Source organism: Ambystoma mexicanum, chromosome 2p, assembly GCF_040938575.1.
Source record: "Ambystoma mexicanum isolate Mex_15411 chromosome 2p, UKY_AmexF1_1, whole genome shotgun sequence".
NCBI classification, from domain to species: domain Eukaryota; kingdom Metazoa; phylum Chordata; class Amphibia; order Caudata; family Ambystomatidae; genus Ambystoma; species Ambystoma mexicanum.
In genome coordinates, this window is record NC_090923.1 from 1282286861 (window position 1) to 1282311636 (window position 24776).

Sequence of the window (24776 nt, forward strand, 5' to 3'; positions counted from 1 at the left end):
GGCTCGTTATATGGATCCTGGCAAGAAAGCTGGCCCTTAAATACGACATAAAGACTATGACATGCAACGTGCGCAATATCTGCACCACTGACACTTTAAGGCATGCCCTGCTTTGGAAGAGCATATTGTGTTCAGTCCGGGGAAACCGTTATTCCAACAGCTGTGACCCTGCCAGCTGCTAACCCCCACTACAATGGTAAAACAGTTTGCTGGAGCCCTGCAATCGCACAGTGGCTCTTTCGTGCATGTACTGAACGCTGACTGAATTGTTTATGGCTATTGCCATAAAATAGCCCCTGCCCGTAGGTTGTGGGAGACCTGTTTCTCCATTATTATTTTTTTCCACTTACATTTTATTGAACATTATCAATAGTTGATGGCTATGCTTTCTTATTGAAAACACCAACAAAGCACATCCGAAGAAGCTCCTCCCCCCGCTCATGTACAACCGAATCCATAAGGGGAATGGAGACTCAATTACCAACCAGACAGGGACCAAACAAGCAACCGAGACTGATAGTGTCGACTCAACGAAAACAGGAAGGGACAGAAAGTAAACCGCTGTTAGGTTTATACAAAGTGTAATTCACCCCACACCCCGGTATCTTAGAGTCTCATCGTTTCACAGTCCTCATGAAGTAGAACTACCATCCAATCTTCAAGGAAAGACTTCATGGTGTCATGGGTTAAAGCTGAAAGTTTCTCATATGTAAAAATTGCCCAGAGTTTGGCGAGCCAGTCTGATTTGGAGGGCACCAGTCGGCTTTTCCACCTTTTGAGCGAGGGCAAGTCTCCCTGCCCGCAACATAGCCTGGACTACCCTCAGCAGAGCGGATACAGCCACCTGCGGGGTCGGGATGCCAAAGAGCAATTCAAGGGGGAGCAGCGACAGGTCGGCCACCGAGATCTCTTTAATCCAACTCAAGAGCTCTGACCAATATATCTGTATTGCAGGGCACTCCCACCGAAGATGGGACCATGACCCGCGCTGGCCACAGTTCCTCAGGCAGAGAGGGGACACACCGGGGTACATTTTAGCAAGTCTCTCTGTTGTGAGGTGCCATGTGTGGAGTATCTTAGAGTTGTGTTTCATAGCTGCTTTGTACAAAGAGCTAGAAAAAAGAGATTTGAAAATAGCAGCCCACGTGGATTCCTCCACCGCCCCTCCCACCCTCTCATCCCACTGCTTCTTGAAGCCCTGTCAATTCTCGGCATCCGCTGTAATTAAGGCATCATAGAATTTAGAGAGGGACCTTCTCCTTGTCCTAGATTCCACAATTACTTTTTCAAGAGGCGTTGGGGGGCGGGCCAGGTCGTCAACCCAATGGCTATCAGTTAGGATCCCTTCACTCGAAGGTAATCCAAAATCGACATCAGCGAATCCCCCATGGTCTCCACAAAGCTGTCATAATCAATAAATGCACCCTGCCGAAAGAGTTGAGCAGCCTGCTCTAGGGCTGCATCCGACCACCCCAGAGTCCCCCGTAAATTCCTTATCCCCAACTCAAGCGGGGGACCCCACAACGACAACAAAGGGGAAGGCCAGGAAGAAAGAGAAGACTTTCCCTTATCGTCTCTCCATAATTTCCACAGCACCGACAAGATGAGATGATTTCTCATCCTACTTGGGAGGGTCTTACTAGGGGCCCATAGGATATCCCTCACTTTTCTGGTGTGAGCATGGATGTCCTCGATATACGACCAGTAGGTTCTCATATCGTCCCTCGAATGCTCCAACATTACTCTCAATTGCGCTGCCTGTGGTAACGCCAGAAGTCCGGAAACCCAAACCCCCCACAGGATCTCATGTTTAACTCTTGATTTGTTCCCATTCCAAATAAATTGAAGAATTATCGCAATGAAGGGATTTGAAGAAAGAGTCTGGCATAGCGACCGAGAGCCAAGAGAAGAGGTAGAGAAGTCGAGGCAATACGTTAATCTTTATTGACACCAAGCGACCAAACCAAGAGGGAGTGAAGGGAGCACATCGATGCAAATCCGAGCTTATCCTGGCAAGGATGGGAGGATAATTGGCTTCAAAGAGGAGTGAGAGGTCTCTCGTGAGGAAAACCCCCAGGTAATGCGTGGCATTGCGCTCAATTCTAATACCCCCCAAAGCTTCCTTCCCCTCAACCTCTGTATCCGATCTGCCCATGGGAATCAAACAGGATTTCGCCAAGTTGATTTTCAGCCCCGAAAAAGCACCAAAAGAGTGAATCATATTTAGGAGGTCAGGGAGAAGAGGTCTGGAGATTAGTGACGTATTGCCAGGACATTAGCAGCAAAAAGCAAAAGTTTAAAGTCGAGGTCTCCACAGCGGTTCCCTGTTATTCCTTGATGGTATCTTATGGCTATGGCGAGAGGCTCCACCACCAGTGCATAGAGAAGGGTGAAATCGGACAGCCCTGCTGAGTCCCCCTAGATGGAGAGAACAGAGACGAGGTCGCCCCATTCACCGCAACTCTAGCTGTATGGCCATTGTACAAGGCAGCGATCCATCTACAGAACCTGACCCCTAACCTCATCTTCTGCAAAACGTTTCTCATATAAGCCCACTCAACCCAGTCGAAAGGCCTTTTCCGAGTCTCGCAGAAGGTAGGCCTCCTCCCCAGTAAGGGCCACCTCATGCATCAAGTCCAGCAACTTCCTAATATGATCTCCCCCTTGCCTCCCCGAGATGAAACCCACCTGATCGCCATGCACCAACGACGGGAGGAGCTGGGCCAGCCTATTCGCCAGCAGTTTGGCCAGAACCTTCATGTCCGTGTTGAGCAGGGAAATAGGGCGGTAGGGCTGCCATTTCTTCGGGTCTTTACCTCCTTTAGGGATAACTACGATACGGGCTGAGAGCATTGATTGCAGGAGATAGCCTGAGTCCAGGATAGTGTTGAAAAGCTTAAACAAGAACAGGGCCAGCGCAGAGCGAAAAGATTTGTAAAAAAAAAAAAAGTGTACCCGTCATCCCCCGGGGTAGTATCCGCTTTTATCGAGCTAATAGTATCGATCACTTCCTGGGGCGTAATGGGTCTCTTCAGTGGATCAGACTTCTCAGGAGGTGGTGTGAGGGGGGGGCGAGGAATGCACCACGGAATCAAGAAAACTATATCTGCTCCATCCCCAACATATTCTGGCCTATACAGACACTCGTAATATGCACGAAATTGCTCCGCTATCCCAGAGTCATCTTTGCAGCACACCCCGTCCGTGCGAACCAGCGAGTCCACCCTCCTATTATTCCTAAGCTCTCTTAGCCTCCAGTTCTAAGATTTTATCAGCCTTCTCCCCTTCTCCATGTACTTTTGCTTAAGAAAGGATAATTTCCTCTCCGTCTGCTCAACTAGGAGAGCAGTGAGTTTTGCCTTAAGTTGCTGGAGCTCAGCCCACCTACCGGGGAACATCTGGGACTTTAATTTGCCTCCTGGTTGAATGGCCTCGATTTTATCTCTAAAGTCTCTCCTCCCTTCCGCTCTCCCGCTTCCTCGCTGACCCCATCCCTATGAGGACACCCCTAATTGTGGCCTTGAAAGCCTCCCAAACCCCAGCCCCCCTCACTTGCCCATCGTTGTTGGTTTCAAAGAATTCTTTTATGGAAGCTAGGATGGACTCAGCCAGCTCTTTGCTCTTTAACAGGATATTGTTACTGGTCCACCTCCCAGGCCCTGCCGCTTTCAGAAGGATTCCCAATTGAACCTTGACTGGGTTGTGGTCAGACCACGGGGTCACTTCCACCTTCACCTCGAGAGATCATTTCATAGAGCGCTCTATCAACTAAGATGTAATCAATTCTAGAAAATGACGAATGGGCTCTAGAAAAGAAAGTATATAAAGGGTCCTGGCCCTTCCGCGTCAAGTGAGAATCCATGAGCCCCATCTCTTCATTAGTACTCTGAAAAGAAGCTGTCAAACACCTCTGTACCCGAGAGTCCACCCCAGCCCCATCGAACTTCCTGTCGCGGGCTAGGTCAAGAACCATATTAAAATCCTCCCCTGCCGCCCCCCACCATGAGAGCACCCGCAGTAAACGTTATGATTTTGGACTTAGTTTCCGACCAAAAGAGGTCCTGAGCTTCATTAGGAGCATATATGGAGACTAGAGCCACCCTTGAACCCCTAATTTCACCCTTGACCATTATGTAATGAACCTCCGGGTCCCTACATTGGGCTCTCGGGGCAAAGTGCGCTTTCGGGGATACCACTACAGCCACCCCGCTCTTTTTAGCTTGGGAAGATGCATGAAAGACCTTTTGTATTGAGTTGGCTTTAAGAGACGGCTCACCACCCCTCACCCAGTGAGTTTCCTGAAGAAAGAGAAAATCAAGCTTCAACCTATTGAACTCCTTCACAACTAAGGACATCTTATAAGGAGAGGTAAGGTCCCGCGCATTCAGAGAGCCCAGCGTCAGCGCACATATAAATTCAGCCATCGGGAGTGCACAGTTCGAGCCCTAAACCCCTAGGAACACAAGCTCCTTCGAAGGATCTCTCCTGACGGATTTCCCCACGGTCTCCCATTAAATGAACCACCCCCCCGTGAACAGAGACTCCAATCGGTTGATACAAACAGATATGCCCATTCCCCACAAGAAAGGACCCCTTCCTCCCCATCCCTCACGAGCGCTTGGCTTACCTGCGACATAGAAGCACGACCAGGCCACCAAAGACCGCCTCCACCAGGGCGGCTAACAACAAATAGACCCACAACTTTCTGAGCCCCCCCCCCCCCCCCTAATACAGAAATAACAGTCAGTTACTACCGTCCCTGCCCCCCTCCCTTCCAGTACGACCAGCAAAATGCATAAACGCCTCCCTAATGGGGATCTGTAAACCAGGACGCCCCCAAAGCAACCTAGGAAGAATCCCCTGATCTGCGCCCCGCTTCCGCTCCTTTCAGGGTTAAACAAACACATTATCAAGTCAACTAGCAGACTGCTCTGCGGTGGACGGCGCCACTCTTCTAAACTTTCTGTGGCCCCAAACACGGTGCCTTTCTGCAAAACCATTAGACTCCGGGTTCCACCACCTCCTTTCCTCTGCTCCCTCTGCCAGTTCCCGAGGAGGAGTCCCCCAGAAGCTCACAAAACACTCTGAATATCCTCCTCTGTAACTAGGGAGTACTTGTATCCTTCAACTTCAAACGAAAGTGAAAATGGATGACCCCACCTATATCTCACACCTTTTAGATTGTAGCCACTCTGTTAAGGGACTGCATAGCCGCCGATGCGACAGCGTGAGAGCGGAGAGATCTTGATAGATCACGACTTTAGAGCCTTTCCAATCAATGGGGCCTTTCCTTCCTGCAAGCGTCAAGATTTTGGCCTTTTCGGAGTAATAGTGAAATTTCACAAGAATTGATCGAGGCCCTCTGGCATGTGCACCTCCTCTGTGAGCTCTATTGATTGTCTGCTCACTGGTGTTCCCCTTATCAAATAGTTTACTTATAATCGCTTTGACTATTCTTGCGATGTCCGACTGCGACTCCCCTTCTTCCTCGGGAACACCAAGGAACCTCAGATTGCAGCGCCACTCTGTTTTCCAAGTCGTCGAGTTTGATGGTAACTTTCTCCTCTCTTCTCTCCAGCTTTGATATCCGCATATCGAATTGAGTTTCGAAGAGGTTGACTGAGTTTTGATTGGCCGCCAGGGCTTGGACTCGGTCGTCAACAGAGTGTACCTTTTTGTCCAGCGAGTCCAGCCTTTTGCTAATGTCTGCCCTAAATCCACCTATCTCCTCAAACAGGGCTGCCATACCTCTGCTCATAGACTGGGCATCTATAGCTTCTGGCTGGTCTGCAGCCTGCGTAGTACCTTTCCCTCGACGTCACAGAGGAGTGCCGGAACCTCTGCAGGGATTGCATCCAGTCCATCAGAGAGTGGTGGGAGGCCTTCAGTACAGGCCCCTCCCAACGGGGTAGGGAACCGCCTGGATGAAAAGCTGCCATCGGCGCCCCCAAGAGTCTCAGAGGAGCCTTAGGGGAGGCCACAGGAAATAAACCCAGACATTGGGTATATGACAGTGCTGGAATGGGCAGGAGGCCCCAACCTAGATAGTAAGTCCAACGATAAACACAATTCAGAGGCGGGCCCAGGGCCAGAGAAGCACAAAGCAAATTAGCGCGGAGCCACCCCTAAAATAATTGACTGATGTTCCAGGCAGACATCCTCCCCCCGAGATCAGACTGGAGGGGGGAGAAAGCGCCTGTAGCCGATGTCGTGTGGGGTGGTGGGGGGCTTAGGGCTTCTAATGTGTCCCGCAATAGCTTAGTCTAAGGGCATGAGTTTGCTCAGTTACAGATTGTTAGGGAGAATTCTCCGTAAAGGCTAATTTCTCAAACCTAGTGAGTCCCCCAGCAGTTTTGCTGGATTTTTGGGGGTTTATTTTTTTTCTCCTGCTAAGAGTGAGACTCTTCTCTCCCACTCTTAGGCATGATTTGAGAATGTCCTTTGACTTTGTAATGTGTTTTATGGGCTATGGGGTCTTTTACTCGGGCTTCATGCTTCATGTGTTTTTGGTAAGTGTGTTACACAGCACCCTCAGTGCAGTAACACAGGGTTGTCATAGTGTCCCCCCAAACATAGACTCCATACCCTGGGACTGACTACTGTCTCCCAGGGCATGTAAAGTCACCATTGACTTTACTAGTCTTAAATTGTGAACAGAACCAGTACAAACCATCATATTGTGGAAGTACTGGTAGGGGTAATTCGATTGCCCCTGGGTCGGTTTTCCAAGGGGGCACTGTGCAGACCCCCTCGTCGAGTTTCTGGCTGGTGGCAGTGGTTACCACGCGAAATATTCCACTGGAATATTTCCTATGGGATTTTCCCATTCATTTTAAACGCACCACTTTTTTGGTGCAATGTTAAAGATACTGCCGGGTTATTTATTTAATATTTATTCCCCGGTTGGGTCTTTTTGCCAGGACTCTGTTTTAAAATGGCATTTGTGTTCGCCTCTGTAACTCCAACCCAAGTCGAGCCCTTTGTTCCACTTTTGGCGGGCTTCTGCACAGAAGCCTCCAAAAGTGGTGCCACTCTGTCTGGGTCCACAGGATGTGTGGGGGGGGGTGGTGGGGGGAATAGGCACCCTGGACTGAGTTGCCTTGGCAACTCAAGTCACACTCTTTTGTGATTGGCCCAGTGGTGAGCCGCCCCGGTTCACCATTTAGCATGTTTGATTGGCAGCTAGGCTGATGAATGGGAGTTTTGCTGCATAAAAGCAGGGCTTTGGGGACTGGAACTTCAGAAGTCACCACAGGACCTGAATAATCCGAAGAGGGAAGAAGCTGAGCCATCTGCAACGACGACGCCACCGGTGGTGTCCTGCTATACGAAACTCACCACTTTCCCGACGACAGTGAAGATCTTCTTCCATGAGAGTCTTCTTCCCTTTGAGCTGGTGGGACCAACCAGTTTGCCTTTTTCGCCTTCCTAGATCGTCTCGTGGTCGAATTGCCCGTGCCAAGCACCCCGGCGGCCGGATAGCCACGCTTCACCACTACCGCGAATAAAAGGGTAGTACCTTTTAACCGGGAAACTCTGCAGCTGGTTTCTTCCCTGGCAGTGCAACGACCTCCAGCTTTCCTCCACGTCGAGATCTTCTCTTCCCCTGGATGAAGCACCGACTTGCACCCGCTGCCAGGAAAAACTGCCCCCGCTGGAGCTTTCTCACCATTTCAGGTACTGTGTCCCGCCTGGTCTCCCTTGCAACAGACTGTCCAAGGTGTCCCGTAAATCCTTGACTCTCTATCCTGGGGTGACCTTGGACCCGTTCACATTACCTTTCTAACTTTATCCAACCTCATTTTGACTTTCCTGCAAAGACTTTTAGTGCATTTCCACTGTGTGATCCTGGGCACATTCCGCCTTGCTCTCCAAGAGTGGGCCTGGCCTATGAACTTTTTGCTCTACAGTAGACCCTGCCTTTCTTGACTTGCTGTGGTTCTTTAAAAGTGTTGGTACTGTGTGATTTTCCTATTCTGCCTTTTCTCTCCCTTTTTTAACAATTATTGGAGTGCCATCTATGGTTACATGCTCACCTCTGTTTTGCTAAATAAGTGGTGTATTAACCTAGACTTGTCAAATAATTAATTAGGGAGGTGTATATATTTCTAGTGACTGTGTTTGAACTTGCTTGACATATTAGTGCCAGTGTATATTTTCAATCTGAGGGACCTCGACGCGTGAGGGATTGTGGGTACAACGCACGTCACTATAGGGATAGTGTTTCAGACACGCCTTGTCGACGTCCCTTTTCGACTACGAAAAACAAAATGCAATACTCCGCAGTGACCACTGGATGTCGGACCTATGCACAGCATGTGAATCTAAGCAGATACAACCATCAGAAATGCTTTTACGGTAAGTAATGCATTGTCATATACTTTTATACCAAAGCTCTGGTCAGTGTTTGCTTGTACTACTGTATTTCTAGCCCTATTGTGTATACTCTATATACTGCCCAACTCTTCTTGAGAGAAGTCTGACTGCTCAGCCACAGCTACCAGGTAAATCTGGGTAGGACAGACTGCTACCAATTGGGTTTACTGCTAATACCTGTAGTCTTAAACTTTTTGCAGTGGTCCCTAAGGGAACTGCACAGGTTTCTGCCTAACAGAGATGCGCAGCGTGAGGGGCCCAAAATGGATTAGATACAGCTAGTGATCCACAATGGCTGGAAACTTGGCAATGTGTCCTCCTCTGCTTCGCTGATAAGCAGGCGCTCCCACCTCCCGCGGTCCACGGCAACGCTGAGGATCAGAGTCAGTCTCCCCGCGAAGGAGGGAGGGGGCAAGACACCAACCTTCACAGAGATGAGTGGAGAAACGTTCAGTGCCTCGGCGCTCCCAGGGTACAGCCAGGGGATTTCCTCCGATACTCCAGTCGAGCCAGGGACAGAAGGGGGCTGCACCTGCCCCCCATGCAGCCCACCTCCTCCAAGAGCAGTTTCTCCGGACACCCCCCAGGGCTAACCGCCTCCACTGGGATCATGCATCAGCAGAGGCAGGCCACCACAGGGATGTTCGGGTCGCCTAGGCCTCTCCGCAGGCGCTGCCTCCCAGGGGCTCCCGTCCCACCAACAGCCACCAACAGTGCGAGCTCTCGCTGCTGAGCCAGGCCCAGTTACCGAAGCACTGGTCACCTGCTCCGGATGAGCGAGGGTATGATCCCCTTGTTCCTCTTCGGCGGGGCGCAGCGGCCACACCAACACATGCCAGCAGCAGGGAGGGCTCGGCCCCTTCCCTCACTTCGCAGAGAGCCAAGCCGCCGCAGCTCCGCCAGCGGGAAGCGGCCCACGCACCTCTCCTGCAGCACTCCAAACAGGGTCCAACTGCACGCCTCTCGGCACCTCAGCCGTCGGAAATGCGCTCACCCATTACCTGGAAGGCTCACACGGCCTCTTGGTGGTAGGGGGTTAGGGGGGCTCAGATACCTTTTTCAGGTGACCTGGGGAGGAGACCAACGGAGATGCTTTAGCACATCTCAGCGCCCCCTGGTGGCTCTGTTTCTCCATTATTAACTCCTGGCCAGAAACACATTTTTGATTACAACTATTCCCCAATAAAGTGTGGGAGCTGCACCTGTAACCCTCATGCGGGTCATGGGGAGGGGACTGATCCATATAAGTAAACCCAAGAGAAGCAGGAGTGTTGTGGGAGCTTGGTGAATAATTCATGAGTTTTGTGATGTCTGGAATGAGAGGCTGGAGTAGCTGAGGAGGGTTGAGAGAAGCAGGGCTGGTGCAAGGAGTGGCAGAAGAGGGTGGAGGTGAAAGCAAGATCAGGGATGGAGGTGTAACTTGAAACAGGAGCTGGAGGAGGGAGTGGAGAGATTCTTATAAGAGTTGGTGGAGAAATGAGAAAAGGAGCGAAAGAAGGAAATGAGATCTGAGGAGAAAAATGAAAATCGGTAAAATGGATGAGGGCATAAGATCCAAGGAGTTGGAGTTGAAAGGAGAATGAGGAGTGGATTGAAGAGCAGAAGCTGTGGAGGAAATGAAAGGCATGGAAGGAGTAAGACATCAAGATGTTGTCTGGAAAGGCCAACCTTTGAGTGGTTGTGTGGGAAAGATGCACCCTACAGATCAGGGGGGTTGTATGGTGGGAGGAGTTACAAGCATTTGGGTTGGTGTAAAGGGTGCGCTTGGAGAATCAAATTTTGTAGGTATAGCGAGAGGGCCACAAGCTAACTGGTTCTGTCCCGGAGTTAGGACCGTTTTTCTGAAGTCCAACCAAGGGCTTAGTAAAACCATTCAACTGAGGCAGTACAAGACTCCACTCTTACTATAAGACTGTACCACCGGAGTTCATAGTAGCGTAGACGGAGCAGCCAGACTTATCTTAGGAGGGAGAGGGGCTCGTAGAATCAGTACACATGAAATTTTAAAACAAATAGTCCAAAGAAACACAAACACTATGTATGTAAAAAAAAATAAATGATTTATTTAAATACAAGCAGGCCCAGATAAATCTAGGGGTAATTAAATACTATCACACATTGTATGTAATCACAATTAGAAAAACAAAACACAACACTATACTTGAAGGTACACACACCAAAGTATAAACCTTATTTGGAACACCCAACAGTAGTTCTAGGGAAGTCAAAACCTTTTCATACACATTCAGTTCAGGTCATGCATATTCTTGGAGTAAAAACCAATGGTTACTTTCACAATTACATTCAGTAATGCCAGGGTAATAGACCCTACCAGATGTACAGTGAGGGTCAGTAACAAATCACTTAATCAGTCAACTGGACAGTATACGTTTTGTGAATAGTGGAACACTTATAATCCTACGTCCTGTCCCCTTTCCTCCATACTTATGGGACATCTCTCCGTCCTGTGGGGCGGGACCGGAGCACTTTGTAAAAAGCATCCACATTTTTTTCAAAAATGTGTCCCTCCTCTTTCCTGCGCAGGGCCCGGCACGCAGCCGTAACCCTGCCCACCTTGGCTCCGCCCCGCGCATCGCCCATCAGTCCTTTTCTCTGCACGATCGGGGCCGGACGCACTTGCATCCTCCTGAAGTTTTTCTTCCGTTTTTCCCTCTCTGGCTCTCGCTAGCGTTCGTTTACTAGTCTGTCTATGTCTTTTAAACTAGATTTTCCAGACTGTTCATCGTGTCACCGTCACTTCGCGAGGGCGGATCCCCATCCTTTGTTTAGAGTGTTTGGGTCCGGAACACCGTTGGGACTCCTGTTTTTACTTTGACTCCCTTTTGGTCCGGGCTCTTCAACGTCGGTTGGAGCAGTGGGAGGAGGTGTTCGGTCAGACTCCTCCTTCGCATTTTCAGGCGTTCATCGACGAGAAGAAAAAACGCCTGGTAAGTTTTGATTTTCAGAGCACCCCAGCCGGAGGATACCTTCCCGGGTTCCTCTCGAGCCGGGAGGGGCGTTGATCGCACTGTTACCGGGGTTCGCCCTGAAGTGCCTGTCGGGCCTAATAATTCTACCTGAGTTTTCTCCGAGGGTCTCTGTAAGGGGCCTGTGTTTACCAGAGTACACTCCGAGGCCCCTCCTGTCGGGGATGTGTGTAGACCCAGTTCTACTGAGTTGTGGGGTACCAGAGCTTGCTCTGAAGCTGTTCTTTCGGCTTCCCTCAAAAACAAAACCCGGGGTACGCCCCGAGGTCTTGGCTGGGCTTGAGGTTACCGAACGCATGTTCGAGGCCCGTGCCGATAAGGCTTCTACCGGGCCTAGGTCCGAGGTTCCTCGTACAGAGGCTAAGGCTACCAACAGTTCTGAGGGGCCGGAAAAGGCCCTGTCAGTGACAGCACACCGTTCCAGCTCTTGTGGTGACACCAGATCTGTTGAGGGGGCAAAGAAGGTTTCTTCTTTTACCGGCAGTGCCAAGGCTCTTCCTTCGAAGGCTCAGTTGGCGGTTGGTATGTCGTAGAAACATTCCAGGCCTCATAGTACCGGCTCTGCCGAGGTTTCTTACGTGAAGGCTAAAATTAAGACCCCTGATCCATCGACGGGGACCCCTGCCTCACTTCCTCACGTGCCGCAGTTCCCCTCAGATGAGGACAAAATGGCGCCCGTTCCCGCCACGACCACTGCGGCCATTTTAGGTACTACCCCTACAACTACGCTATTGGCCCCTGGTGTAGGGTTCGGTCCTTCGGGTGAACCTAAGGTCCCTTGTGCGCATCCTTACCGGCCAGTTTTTGATTGGAATGCCCGGATGCCTCTTCCGCACAATGTTTCGTTGCCCGCGGGGGCGGATCCCTTGATTTATGGGGATACGTCGGCGGAGGGGCCGGTGTGGCACCCCTCCCCGTTGCGTCCCTGGTTTTGTCCACCTCATGAGAGGCCTCCTCAGGTTCCGAAACAATCTCCTGAGGACGCCTTTTTCGGTAAGTTTCGAGCACTTAGGCGCACCGACCCCATGAGGGAATATTTAGAGGGGCTTTTCAAGGAGATATGTCCACCCGCGCCTCCGGCTCCAACCGTCCCGTCGGTGGTTCCGCCGGCGCCTCCCTTGCCCGTGGTGCCTCCCCCTGCGCCTGCCTGACTCGGCTCAGCAGGAGCCGCACCTGTCAGATGACCCTCAAGGCGATCAGGACAACGAGGACCTCCCCCGCTCTACCAGAGCTTTCTATGACTGGGTACTGGACATGAGCTTCTTGGATATTCCGGTGCCTGAGGCACCTGCTCCGCAGGAGGGCGTGCTTTCTGGGCGTTCACCTTGTCTCCTTTGGAGCGTACCGGCCTGTTCTTGCAGAAGGACATTCTGGCCGAGGTCCAAAGAGTTTGGGAAAAGCCGCACTCGGGACTTTTTGTCAATAAAAAGATTGACGCGAGGTACAGGTTACATTCCTCGGAAGAAGTGGCCTTGTCTTGTCCACCTCCCTCCTCCACAGTGGTGGCTGCGGCCACGTTGCAATCCAGAGCTGCAGCTTCCTCCTCCGCAACGGCAACTCAGGTCTTGGGGAAGGAGGACAAGCTCCTGGACTCCCTAGGGAAGAAAATCTTTGCCAATTCGGCCTTGCAGCTCAGGCAGGCCAATGCAGAATTGATTTTGGCGGGAGCTAACATGCGGATGTGGAGAGGTCTGTCGGAGTTTGAGGAGCATATCCCGGTCGAGAAGCTGGAGGATTTCAGAGGAGGCCTTTCCGATGCCAGGATCTTGGGCCAGGATCTCCTGGAGGCTGCGGCTCATCACGTAGACACCTCGGCTCGGGGTCTGATGTTAGGGGTTGATACCTCGTGGCAAGCATGGCTGCATGCCACGAAGTTCTCGAAGGAGGTGCAAGACAAGGTCCTGGACCTTCCATTTGATGGTAAGGAGCTTTTTCACTCTTCTACTGATGTAGAGCTCACCAAAACCAAAGACAGCACTCAGACGGCTAAATCTTTGTTCTGGTTAAACCTCCCTTCAAGACTCAAAGGCCGTTGTCGCATGGTCGACCTTGCTCTGGTTTTAGGGGCTTCCTCGACTGCAAAAATCGCAGAGTGGATACTCCTGCGGGGAATAACCGCCATAGACAAAAAGTCGACTGCTTACTCAAAGTCAGTAACTAATCTTTGGCTGATAGTTGGTTTACATATTGTGGGTGATGCTTTTGGTGAGGCGCCATGTGCAACAGAAATTCTGGTACTTGAACGTTAATCATATTACAACAAATATAAAACAAATGGATCTCGGTACAAGTCTGGTAACCTTTTCGTAGAGCCAAAAGAGGAAGAGGTTGATATCTAAATGAATTCTGGGGCACAAATTAGAGTCACAAGGTAAAAGCATGGTAAAGCCAAGTATCAGAGTCATGGGTGGGGAGGAAACATTATTTGGTTAATGTGTCCAGGCAAATCTTGGTTAGATTATGCTGTTCATGGAGCCACTTTTTATATTGGTATTCACCCTCTTGTGGGTGTATTCTGTTGGGGTTTATAGATGTTTAAGGTCACGCTTGCATAGTAGGGTAATGCAAATGAGCTATACCAGAATATTAAGATTAGTTAGTTATTTTAAGAGAAAGCAAATGCCAGGTAATTGTTGTGCCTTGTACCTTAATATATCTTTTTAGTTAGGTGAGAATTGTCTGTGTGCGCTGCTAAAAATCTTCTGAGCGGCACCCAGAAGCAAGCTGGGCAAGCGCACATGCGCACAGCTTAGAGGGAACATTGGTGGCCGGCCAGGTTTTGGTTCTCACAACTTCAACACCTGTCGGCGTGTCCGCAGATCAGGTTACCAGTAACTCCCGATCTTCTTCACCAAGGGGAACAGCAGAGGTGGCACCCCTCCCCACAATCGCTGAACTTGGCGGCATGGTGCGTGAGTTCACGCCGCTAGAGCCTTTGGGTTTGTCTGCGGGTAACATGCGCATTATCCAGGCAGCCAGGAAACCCTCGACCAGATCCCAATACAAGAGTAAATGGCTCCGGTTCTGTCATTGGTGTTTGAAGAAAGAATTGGACCCGAGGGTGGCGACGATTGACACGGTGCTGTCCTTTATCTCCTCCCTAGCAGAGTCAGGGGTTCATGTCTTGTCCTGCAGGACTTCTCTTGGCGATTTCCGCCTACCTCTCTACAGACCGGTGTTCTTATTTGTTAACTAACCCGGTGGTGAAGAGACATTTTGCTGGTTTGACACGCATCTACCCTCCGGTTCGTACTCTGCACCCGCCCTGGGACTTAAACGTAGTCCTGACGGCGCTGTGCCATAAACCTTTCGAGCCAATGGCTACGGTTGACCTCAAGTACGTGTCCTGGAAAGTGTCCTTTCTGGTTGCCATTACGTCAGCGAGGAGAGTGAGTGAGCTCCAGGCATTGTCGGTGGAGCATCCTTTCTTGGTTTTTCACAAGGACAAGGTAGTCCTTCGGACGAACCCAGCTTTCCTACCAAAGGTAGTGACCGAATTCCATCTGAATCAGTCGATTTCCCTTCCGGTCTTTTTTCCGAACCCTGCCTCGGAGGCGGAAAGTGTTCTACAGTGCCTGGATGTCCGAAGAGCTCTTAAGTTCTACCTGGACAGGACTGCCGAGCTTCGGAGCTCTTCCCAACTGTTTGTGACCTTCGGTAAACCCGAGGGCAGGCCGGTGTCTAAGGCATCCATTTCCAGATGGATTGCTGCCTGTATCACGGAATCTTTCACCGTCCAAAAGCTGAAACCACCTAAAGGTATTCATGCGCTTCAGGTGCGAGGCAAGGCAGCTGCGGTTGCTTTTCAGAAGTATGTTCCCTGGGAGTCCATCGCTAGAGCGGCTACCTGGGCCTCCCCATCTGCTTTCTGTAAGCATTACTGCCTCGAAATGAGCTCTAGGGCCGATGCTCAGTTCAGCCAGGCTGTGCTGAAGAACCTGTTTCAGTAAGGGGTATTTCCATCCACCCAGTTCCTGTAAGGAGTGCTTGGGAATCTCCCATAAGTATGGAGGAAAGGGGACAGGACTTAAGAGTATTACCAGGTTACTCACCGTAGTGACCACCTTACTCCTAGTCCATAGTCCCCTTTCCTCCATATGCCCGCCCGCCGTCCCCTCTAATAAGGTTCCTCTGTTATTGCTAATGGGTCTTGGACCCTGTGATAGAAAAGGACTGATGGGCGATGCGCGGGGCGGAGCCAAGGTGGGCGGGGTTACGGCCGCGTGCCGGGCCCTGCGCAGGAAAGAGAGGAGGGACACATTTTTGAAAAAAAATGTGGATGCTTTTTACAAAGTGCTCCGGTCCCGTCCCACAAGTATGGAGGAAAGGGGACTATGGACTAGGAGTAAGGTGGTCACTACAGTGAGTAACCTGGTAATTCTACGTGCAGTAAAAACCTACTTTTGTGATAAAACAGTTATGAGTAAAACCTAAGGATCTAATATTCAATTACAGGTGCTTAAATCTCCCAATGAAGTCTAGGTTAGACCTTTCCCAGCAATACTTATGTACGACTTATAAGGCACAGTTAGAACCAAAGTCAATGGGTTAGGTAGCACAGGGAAAGTAGACCTTAATGTTACACTTTACTGAATGACTCAGTTATTCTAGGTAGGCAACAACCTAATACAGACTTATTCTGGACAGGCTAGCAGCAAGTCGGGGGGAAATGAGACCCAGTTGGGGGACACTCGTACAATTATCCTAAAAGGAATAATCTGGTGAAACCAACGCATTACTTTTGGGAGAGGCACAACCTAATCACAGGTGAGTAATATACATTCACATCTACTTTCTATTAGAATGGCAAAACGGTTTCTAAGGACAGAAAGATGTTAACCATACTTTTAAGAATAGTGCATCACACATCCAAGGTAAGTAAGAACTTTTGTAACTGTTCTCTCTTAGAGTTAGTTACCCACCAACTCTTAACAAGTAAGTAACTTTTAAATACTTATTTAAACATGTTCTTTTGTAGGCAAAAGGCCCAATCCCTAAAAAGTATTTCCCTTATTCTTGGAGCATGAGTGTTCTCAGTGGCAGAAGGGTGGTCACTGGGCTCTACAGACAGTGTCAGAATAGGTTTGTAAGTAGCAAAAGTCAGATTTCCCCAAGAAGACTGGGCAAACAGGTGAGTACTTTACTCTGAGGGTTAGAAGAGGGTCCAGGGGCTTCACAGAGGACACCCTAGCAATAATCTAGCACTGAGACTGGGTGCACTGGATGAGGCCTCTCCATCACAGAAAACACCCCTCAACTACACAGGAATCCTAAGAGCCTTAAGTACATACTCAGGTCAACACAGTACCTCAGCATTGAAGATTTTTCAGCAGGACTTCAGGATCTGCAGCCAAAAACCCAGTCAGTAGATTCCTTGTCATGGTGACTGAAAACAAGACCTCAGAAGGAACCTTGCAGCAGGGATCAATCGAGAAGTCTCCAAGCAAGATTTTCCTCGCGGCTGAATGCGGTTCTGCGGATTTGGTGCCTTTTCAAGGAGCACAGACGAACACCGAAAGTCACAGTGGAATTCTTGACGTTACCAAGGTCCAGCACTCTGGTGAGGGGACTTTTCAGACTCACCTTGTGTCTTTGGAGATACACCAGGATGCCCACGAAGTTTCAGCGAGATTCTTAATTCGGAAGACCGTGCACCGTACCATGGCACAAGGTTCCAGGGTATTGGGATATTGCAGCCCCGCAAGGTCGCAGCAACACGTGGGATGGCCGTCTTCTTCAACCTCTTCTTCGGTTCCTTTCTCCAGTGGTAGACTCCTTGCCGGACAGTCAGCCAGTCAATCACCACAGAGTGCATTTGGGTCTCCAAGGAGACTAAGCACAGGAAGTCTTGGGCACCTCCTTCACTTCCTGCCTATCCTAGACACTCTGGAGCCAGAGGTGGGTTTCACTTCTGAAGCCCGCCAAAGGCGAATGAACAAAGGGACCAAACCTGGTTTGGCACGCAGGTAAAAACTCAAAGGACCTTTCCACAAAGAAATGGCAAAAAAAGACCGGGACCTGTTTTAACAAAGGGGGCTCAGACGCCATCTTGAAAAATATGGCTCCCGCGATTTAACGTTACCGGAGCTGCGAACAGTTCGCGGTCGGGGTAAATCATGGTAGTTCATTGTAAAACCACTGCCACCAGCCATTCTGAGAGGAAAGGGTAACATTTGAATGCTACATGAGTAAATGGACACACAGGATCCTAAGTAACCCCTCCAGCACTCTTTGGAATATAGGGTGTGCTGGGTCTAGAACTTTACAGGACTAAGAAGTCCATTTCACTCCACTATTCTGGGAAACAGTAGTTGATCCCAGAGAAGGTATTTAAACCTTGGGAAATCTAAGACTTCCCGGTTCCATGTGATGATATCGCTGAAAAAATATTGCCGTACAAATATTTCGCCATATTTTTGCGGGGATATTACCCCATGGAACCTGCGGGGGACACCCCCGCAACCCCCATATATTTTAAAAGGGAGCATGGGATACCCCCACAACCAACCCCCCCCCTCCATTTACCCCATAAATTATCCCCACCAAAAATATCATCTATGGCAGTTCTCGACGACCATATATACGGAGATATTTTTGGTGGCGATAATATTACCTGATACCAACTTCCCTGTGTCCCTGCACTGAAGGTGCTGTGTGACACAATTGAAAAAGATGCCTATGGAGTTTTAGACTCCAGGACCAAAAAGAGACGGAGGTAAAATTACACAAAAATACGTGAGTGTGGGGGGAAAAGGGTCCCACTTTCTCCAGGTTAAAAAAATCAAGTCCTCAAAATCCAGCAATGTTGCTGGGGGGTCTCTAAGGTGGAGGGAATTAACACATTTTTGAGAGTTCTCCCTAACAACCCACCAGAAGTGCTTCTTCCTATATAAGATTTTTGCCCATTGACTTTGGCTTAGCCTTTTAGACTGACTGACTCTGCTTAGGGGATCCAAAAGTATTTGCCTGCTTAAGAATATTTGTGGTCTGTTCTAATAACCTTTACCAACTCCTAACAGTATTCTGAATGCAAACAGTAAGATGTTAATGTCCCCCGTACCCTAGCTATTGAAGTCACCTGAGGGTGTTGGTTGGGTCTGTGGGCCACCCCAAAAGGGTCTTTACTGATTTAGGAACTAAGAGTGGACAGTAATGATGTGTATTTGCTTGTTACTTGTTATATTGCTCCCTTCTAAAGAAGGCTTTGTTAGGGAGAATTCTCATTCTATGGCTAATTTCCCTTAACTATAGAGTCCCCCAGCAGCTTTGCTGGATTTGAAGGGTTTGTTTTTTCCTCCTGCTAAGAGTGAGACTCTTTCCCACTCTTAGACATTTTTTGCTATGTGTGTTCTAGGCTATTTATGTGTTTAATGTCTATGGGGTTTCTCTCACCTCCATAGGAACAATCTTTATTCACATGTGTTACACAGCACCCTCCGTGCAGTGACACAGGGGTGTCGTAGCGACCCCTAAACATAGACTCCATACCCTGTTACTGACTACTGTCTCCCAGGGCATGTAAAGTCCCCATTGACAATTGTTAGGAATTAAACCAGTACAACCCATCTTACTATGGAGATACTGGGAAGGGTTAATAGTTTTTCCCTTATGTTAATTTTCGAGAGGGTACCGTACAGTCCCTCTGTCAAAAGTTTCTGGCTGGTGGCAGTGGTTACTACCGTAAATATTCGACCGCAAATATTTTCCTATGGGATTTTCCCATTGATCGAGGCTACCACATTTTCTGACAGCCTCTAACATACCGCCGGTGTATTTTAATATTAACTTTACTCCGGTAGGTTTTATTTGCCAGAACTTTAATATAACTTCTTTCTCGTGTCTTTCTCTAAACTCCTAACCCAGGTCAGGGATCCTTTGTTCGTCCTTTTGTCGGGCTTCTGCCAAGAAACCCTCTTTTCGGCGCCACTCAGTCTGGGGTGGGTCCATTGTGTGGGAGGGGGGAGTAGGACCCCTGGACAGGGTTGCCTCAGCAACCCATGTCGCACTCTATCCTGATAGGCTGGAGGGTCTCCCGCCAAGATGACCACTCCACTGTGTGAGTGATAGCTAGGCTGTATGAATGGGGATCTTTTTGCATAAAAGCAGGGTCCTGAGGACTGGAAGAGCAAGACATTGCCACTGGAACCAAGAAGCCGAAGAGGAGAGAAGCCAAAGACATCTGCAATGACTGAACCACCGGTGAAGCCCTGCCGCAGTGTCTCACCACTTTTCTCCACACGACGAGAGAAGATCTTCATCCGTAAGAGCCTTCTTCCCTTGAGTTGGTGGGGCCAACCAGTTTGCCAATCGCCTTCCTGGACCTGCCCTGGTTGAATCGCCAGTACCCTGTAGACCAGATAGCCAGGCACCCGTCCACCCGGACCGTGATTTAAAGGAGCGGTGCTTTTATTTGTCGGGCAGCACCGCGGCTGCTTTCATCCCTGGGTAGTATAGTAACTCGAACCTTCCTCCACAACGAGAGCCTCTCTTCCTCTGCTGGATCCCCCGAACTGCAGGAACTACCAGGAACAACCGCCACAGCAGGAGCCACTTATTCATTTAGAAGGTACGTTGTTCCGCTAGGCTGCCCTTTTTGCGTGGTAGAGCTAAAGGTGTTTTAAATCCTTTACCTACCTGTTGGGTTGGCCGCCCCTCTCTTAACATTGTCTTTCACCTTCTGCATCCACCTTATCAACATCGTTAACCAAAGACTTGACTGCAGCTACAAGAATATTTTGCTCCTGGGCCCTTGCCCTGTACCACTGACTCTGGCCTACTGACTCTGGCTAAATTTGTTAGAACTACCTTAACTAAATTGCTTCTCAACTAGAACTGTGTTGGTGCACCTACTTCTTATAACCACCCGTTCCTTCCCACCTTTAAACCTTGTGAAGTGCCATTTTGCTCAGTTTTCATTTAAGTATTTGCTATACTTATGTACTGCCTTGCCTAACCTGGTTCACAAACTCATGGGAAGTGTTGCTGGGGCCTATAAGAAGATATTCCTATATGACTTGTGTTTTCCCTCCCTTGTAAGGAATTGCTAGAGTGCCACATGTGTTTGGTTTTCACTGTGCCGTTTTGCTCAGTTTTCACTCTTGCTCAAACTTGTCTACAATTTAACTAGGGAGTTGTGTATACTTTCTTTGACTGAATTTAACTTAAGAACTGTAATAAATGTGTTTTATTAGTGGTGTATAAAATAAATATATATTCCTTTTTAATGCAAAGCTTTGGTCAGCGTTTCCTCGTTCCAAAGTGCTGAAGATTGTGTAAACCCTAAATACTGCTTATCTCCCTCTTGAGATAAGTCTGACTGCCCAGCCACAGCTACCAACTAAATCTTTCTGGTACAGATTGATACCAAAGGGGATTTATTGCTCACACCTGTCGTCCTAATCTTCTGTAGTGCTCCCTAAGGGAACTGCACAGGATTCTGCCTAACAGGCTTACTCTAACTGACTGATAGATTAATAATTGTTTATTCAAGAAACCTTATGTGTAAGAGTTTATTTGAATACTTGACACTGTGAATCTCTGTAACTCCCCTACAGCTCACATTGACCCCTCTTGAGATAATCCTGGCTGCTCAACACGCTACCAAAACTGTAGTACAAGCTTATACCAAAGGTTGGGTTTCCTATACTTGTAGTCAGAGTTGTGTGTAGTGCACCCAAAGGGTACTGCATACAAACTTTGCCTAACACCCCTAATTCTAAGTTTGTACCTTAATTATGCTCACATCAGAATGAATGTACCCCTCTAGGGAATTAAGGCCAAGAGTCTTATTTTGCAAAACATACCAAACTTTAATCTTTACAGAAAATGAGGATTGGAGGCGGGGGGGGGGAGAACAGGGGGCAAAGTACTCAGACCCCCAACCCCGACAACATTCTGTCTTCCCTGGCTTGCTCCTGCAGACTCCTGGCCAGCAGGCGCATTTATATACTCTTCAGCTTGGTCACTGGATACCCACATGGCTCATCCAAAACTGTCGTCCTTGCCTTTCAAGGGATCCTGCAGTTCTTCCTTCTTGCATGGCCAGGTTTACATTTAGACCAACCTGCTTAGCATACTGCTCCCTCTGCTGGAATAGATTGTAGCTCTTGTTCAGCATCATTTTCTATATTATAAACATTCATACATAAACACATCTTCCCGCCATACTCTAAACACTTCACTCAATATCTTTATTTCATCTGGTCCAGTAATTTCTACAAAAAAAACTGGTTTCCCATAGTAATCTGTCATGCATTGAATCTTTTTTAGTCTCCATTGGCTTGTGATGGACAGGGAACAGCTGCTGAGTTACTTCGTGTACTCTGCCAGCCTGCCTGTAGTCTATTTTTAGCACAGGCTGCATTCACCGCACTGCAAAGCTAACTACAATTTTAAGTTTTACAAATATATCCATTTGAATAGTTATTTGAACCTTATATTTCAATCCGAACTATCTTACTCTTCCGTCCTGTCCCCTTTCCTCCATACTGTACGGGCGTCCCCTCCAAGGGACGGGAGACGAAACCTTTTTCACCAGAAAAAACGTTCTTTCCCTTTAAGTTTAGAGGAACGCAGGGGTGCGGCCCAGGGAGCATGCACTGCACTGACTTAGCCCTCCACACCTCAGTCCCCTTTTCCACGTCGACTGGCCGAATTCATCAGCGCTCCTGGGTTTGTCTTCGGCCATGTAATTCCATTCATGGATACGTCGTCTGTCTTTTTTGTCTTATCTGTCATTCAGGTACTTGGTCCTCAGGCGTCACGCTCCTCCCCGGCACATGTTGACTTTGTCCATCCTGCAACAGGCTCTTCCCAACTTCAGACCCCCACGCCCTCTGCCTACGTTGCCTTGGCCCAGACCACGGTTGCCAATCATGTTCGGCGTGTGACTCGCTGTTCTCGAAGGCGCTGAAGAACAGACTAGCCAGATGGAGGGAGCTCTTCCAGAGGATCTCAAGAACTTCCTGAAGCATCAAACCAGGCCCAAGGTAGGGCCGATATTTTCCAGCTCACCCCGCAAGGGAGACCTCTTCCCAGGGACTCTCCCACGCGGGAGGGACCGTCAGGTCCTTCTACCGGCACATGCAGAGAGGCTACTTCAGCTACCGGCCTTTGGGTCGAGGGATCCATGGATCCTCCCGGGTGCGGTGTTGAGGGACCGGAAGGTTCTTTTACCGGGTCTACACCCGAGGGGCTTTGCCGTTTTACCGGCACCATGGCCGAGGAGCTACGCCCTAATAGCGGCAATATATCCGAGGGGGCGCCTAAATGCAGCTCTACCGACCCCCGGGTCGAGGGTATCCCACCTACCGGGCCTAGTGCCGTGGAGCAGGGTAGACCTCATGATCCACACGCAAGAATGTTGGACGAGGCTGGGCCCAGCGGGCCGAGCACCATGTCGCAAGTACGTGGCAGGCAGCTCGACAAAATGGCCGCGCGTCAGAAAGAGGCACCCGTCCGACGCCATTCCATGAATTCGGCGCAGAAAGAGTGTCAAGGTGGGACTGGCCTCAACCAGGTACATGGCAAACCGTCTACCCCGAATTTGCGCAGGGCAGCTTTCCTTCGCGTCCATATGGACAGGGTATGCAGCAGCTCCCTGCTACCCTGTCGGCACCCCCTGCCACCTCTTTGGCCAGTGAGGAGGGTGCTCTTCAAGAAGTTCCTCGGCCTCATGAAGTCACCTCAGATGGAGGTTATCATCAAAGACTCTATCAGGGAAGTCCTCCCCGCATTGCTAGAGGCACCACAGATGCCTCCGCCGACGCAGCCTCCTCCTCCGGCTCCCCAGGGGGCTCCTCAGCCTCCAGCCACGGGCTCTGTACCCCCGCCTCCGGCCCAAACTACTCCTCCACAGGATCCCTCCAGATCCACAGGATACGGATGAGCAGGAGGATCCGGACACGCCATCCTCAGCCAGGGCCTTCCACGAACTTCTTGCTGGTCTGGCGAAATACCTGGGCTTCCCCCAACCAGAGGGCGAGCAGCTGGCAGAGGGAGTTATGGCTGAAGTCCTCACGCGATGCCCTTATGCCAAATCTGGGATTCCTATGCTGAACTGATGTAGTCTCCCAGGCCAAGAAGGGCTGGCCCAAACTTGACTGGGCCCAGCCAGTCAATCGACGCCTGGACGCTAAGTGTACAGGCAGATGGAGGGGGATACTCTTGCTCTCGGCCCATCCTCTGCCACACTCCTCAGTGATCTCTGCGGCATCACTATACTCCAAGCCTCAGTCGTCCTCAGCCTCCTCCTCTGCGACGCTGCTAGGCAAGGAGAAGATCTTGGAAGAATACGGCAAGAAACTCTATTCCAACGCATCCTTGCATCTTCGTCAGGCCAACGCAGATGCCATGCTGGCTGCCGCCAACCAAAGATTTTGGTGGGAAATTGCGGACTTCCTCCCGGAACTCCCCACCCAGAGCCAATCTCGCTTTAAGGCAGGGCTAGCTGAAGCCAAGCTGGTGGCGCATGACCTTATGGAATCCACCATGGCTCATATCCATACATCAGGCCATGCTATCTGTATTGCCACGGACATGAGGAGAACACCCTGGCTCTGGGCAGCGGAATTCAACCCAGATGTCCAGAAGTGCATTCTAGAGCTACCGTTCGAGAGAAGGGGGGCGGGGGGGCTCTTCCACTCTGCAGATATAGAGCTGGACAGGAACACTACCCAAATCGTACACCCAATCTCAGCAGCGCTCAGAAAAGGGTTGTACATATGGAGGGTTCTGTGGCTTCCAGGAATGCAGATTTTGGCAGCCGGGCTGCTTGCTATCTCAGAACCGGCGCAAACAGGGAAGTAAGGGCTTTTTCCTGTCCCCCCCCTCACCCCCTCATCAGCATCAGCCTCTGAGGGAAAGAAGGCATGACACGCCCCTTCGGGTCCACATGTCTCCGGTGGGGGACAGGCTTGCTCTCCATGCACAATTCTGGCGCCAGAATTTCGTGGACCCCTGGATCCTCTCCGTAGTATCCATGGGGTACCGCTTTCCTATCCCAGCCTCCCCTCCCCTCCCACAGGTTGGAACAGCCACTCTTTTTTGGCAGAGATCCAGTTGCTCGCAGAGAGCCAGGCAGTGTAGGAATTCCCAGCCTCCCAGCGAGGCTTTGGCTTCTACTCCAGGATTTTTGCCATTCAGAAGAACCACCAGGCGGGCCTGAGAGTTGTGCTGGACCTTTCCACCCTCAACCTCTCCCTGCCCCTGCAAAAATTCAAGATGGTTACGCCTGCTTTTATAGTGGAGACATTGTACAAGGGAGACTTGATGTGCTCCCTGGACCTGAAGGACGCGTACCTATATGTCCCGATTTTGCAGCCCCATCGTTCTTTCCCACTATTCAGGATCATGGGCTACCATTTCCAATACAAAGTCCTTCCATTTGGCCTCAACTCGGCCCCCAGGGTCTTT

At 49.9% G+C, this 24776-nt stretch overlaps 1 protein-coding gene across 1 annotated transcript in view; it reads left to right on the plus strand.

Annotated features, from left to right (window-relative positions):
- Nucleotides 1-24776, plus strand: part of GSPT1 (G1 to S phase transition 1) — a 647462-nt gene that overhangs the window by 467222 nt on the left and 155464 nt on the right. The gene's annotated exons all lie outside the window — the stretch shown is intronic.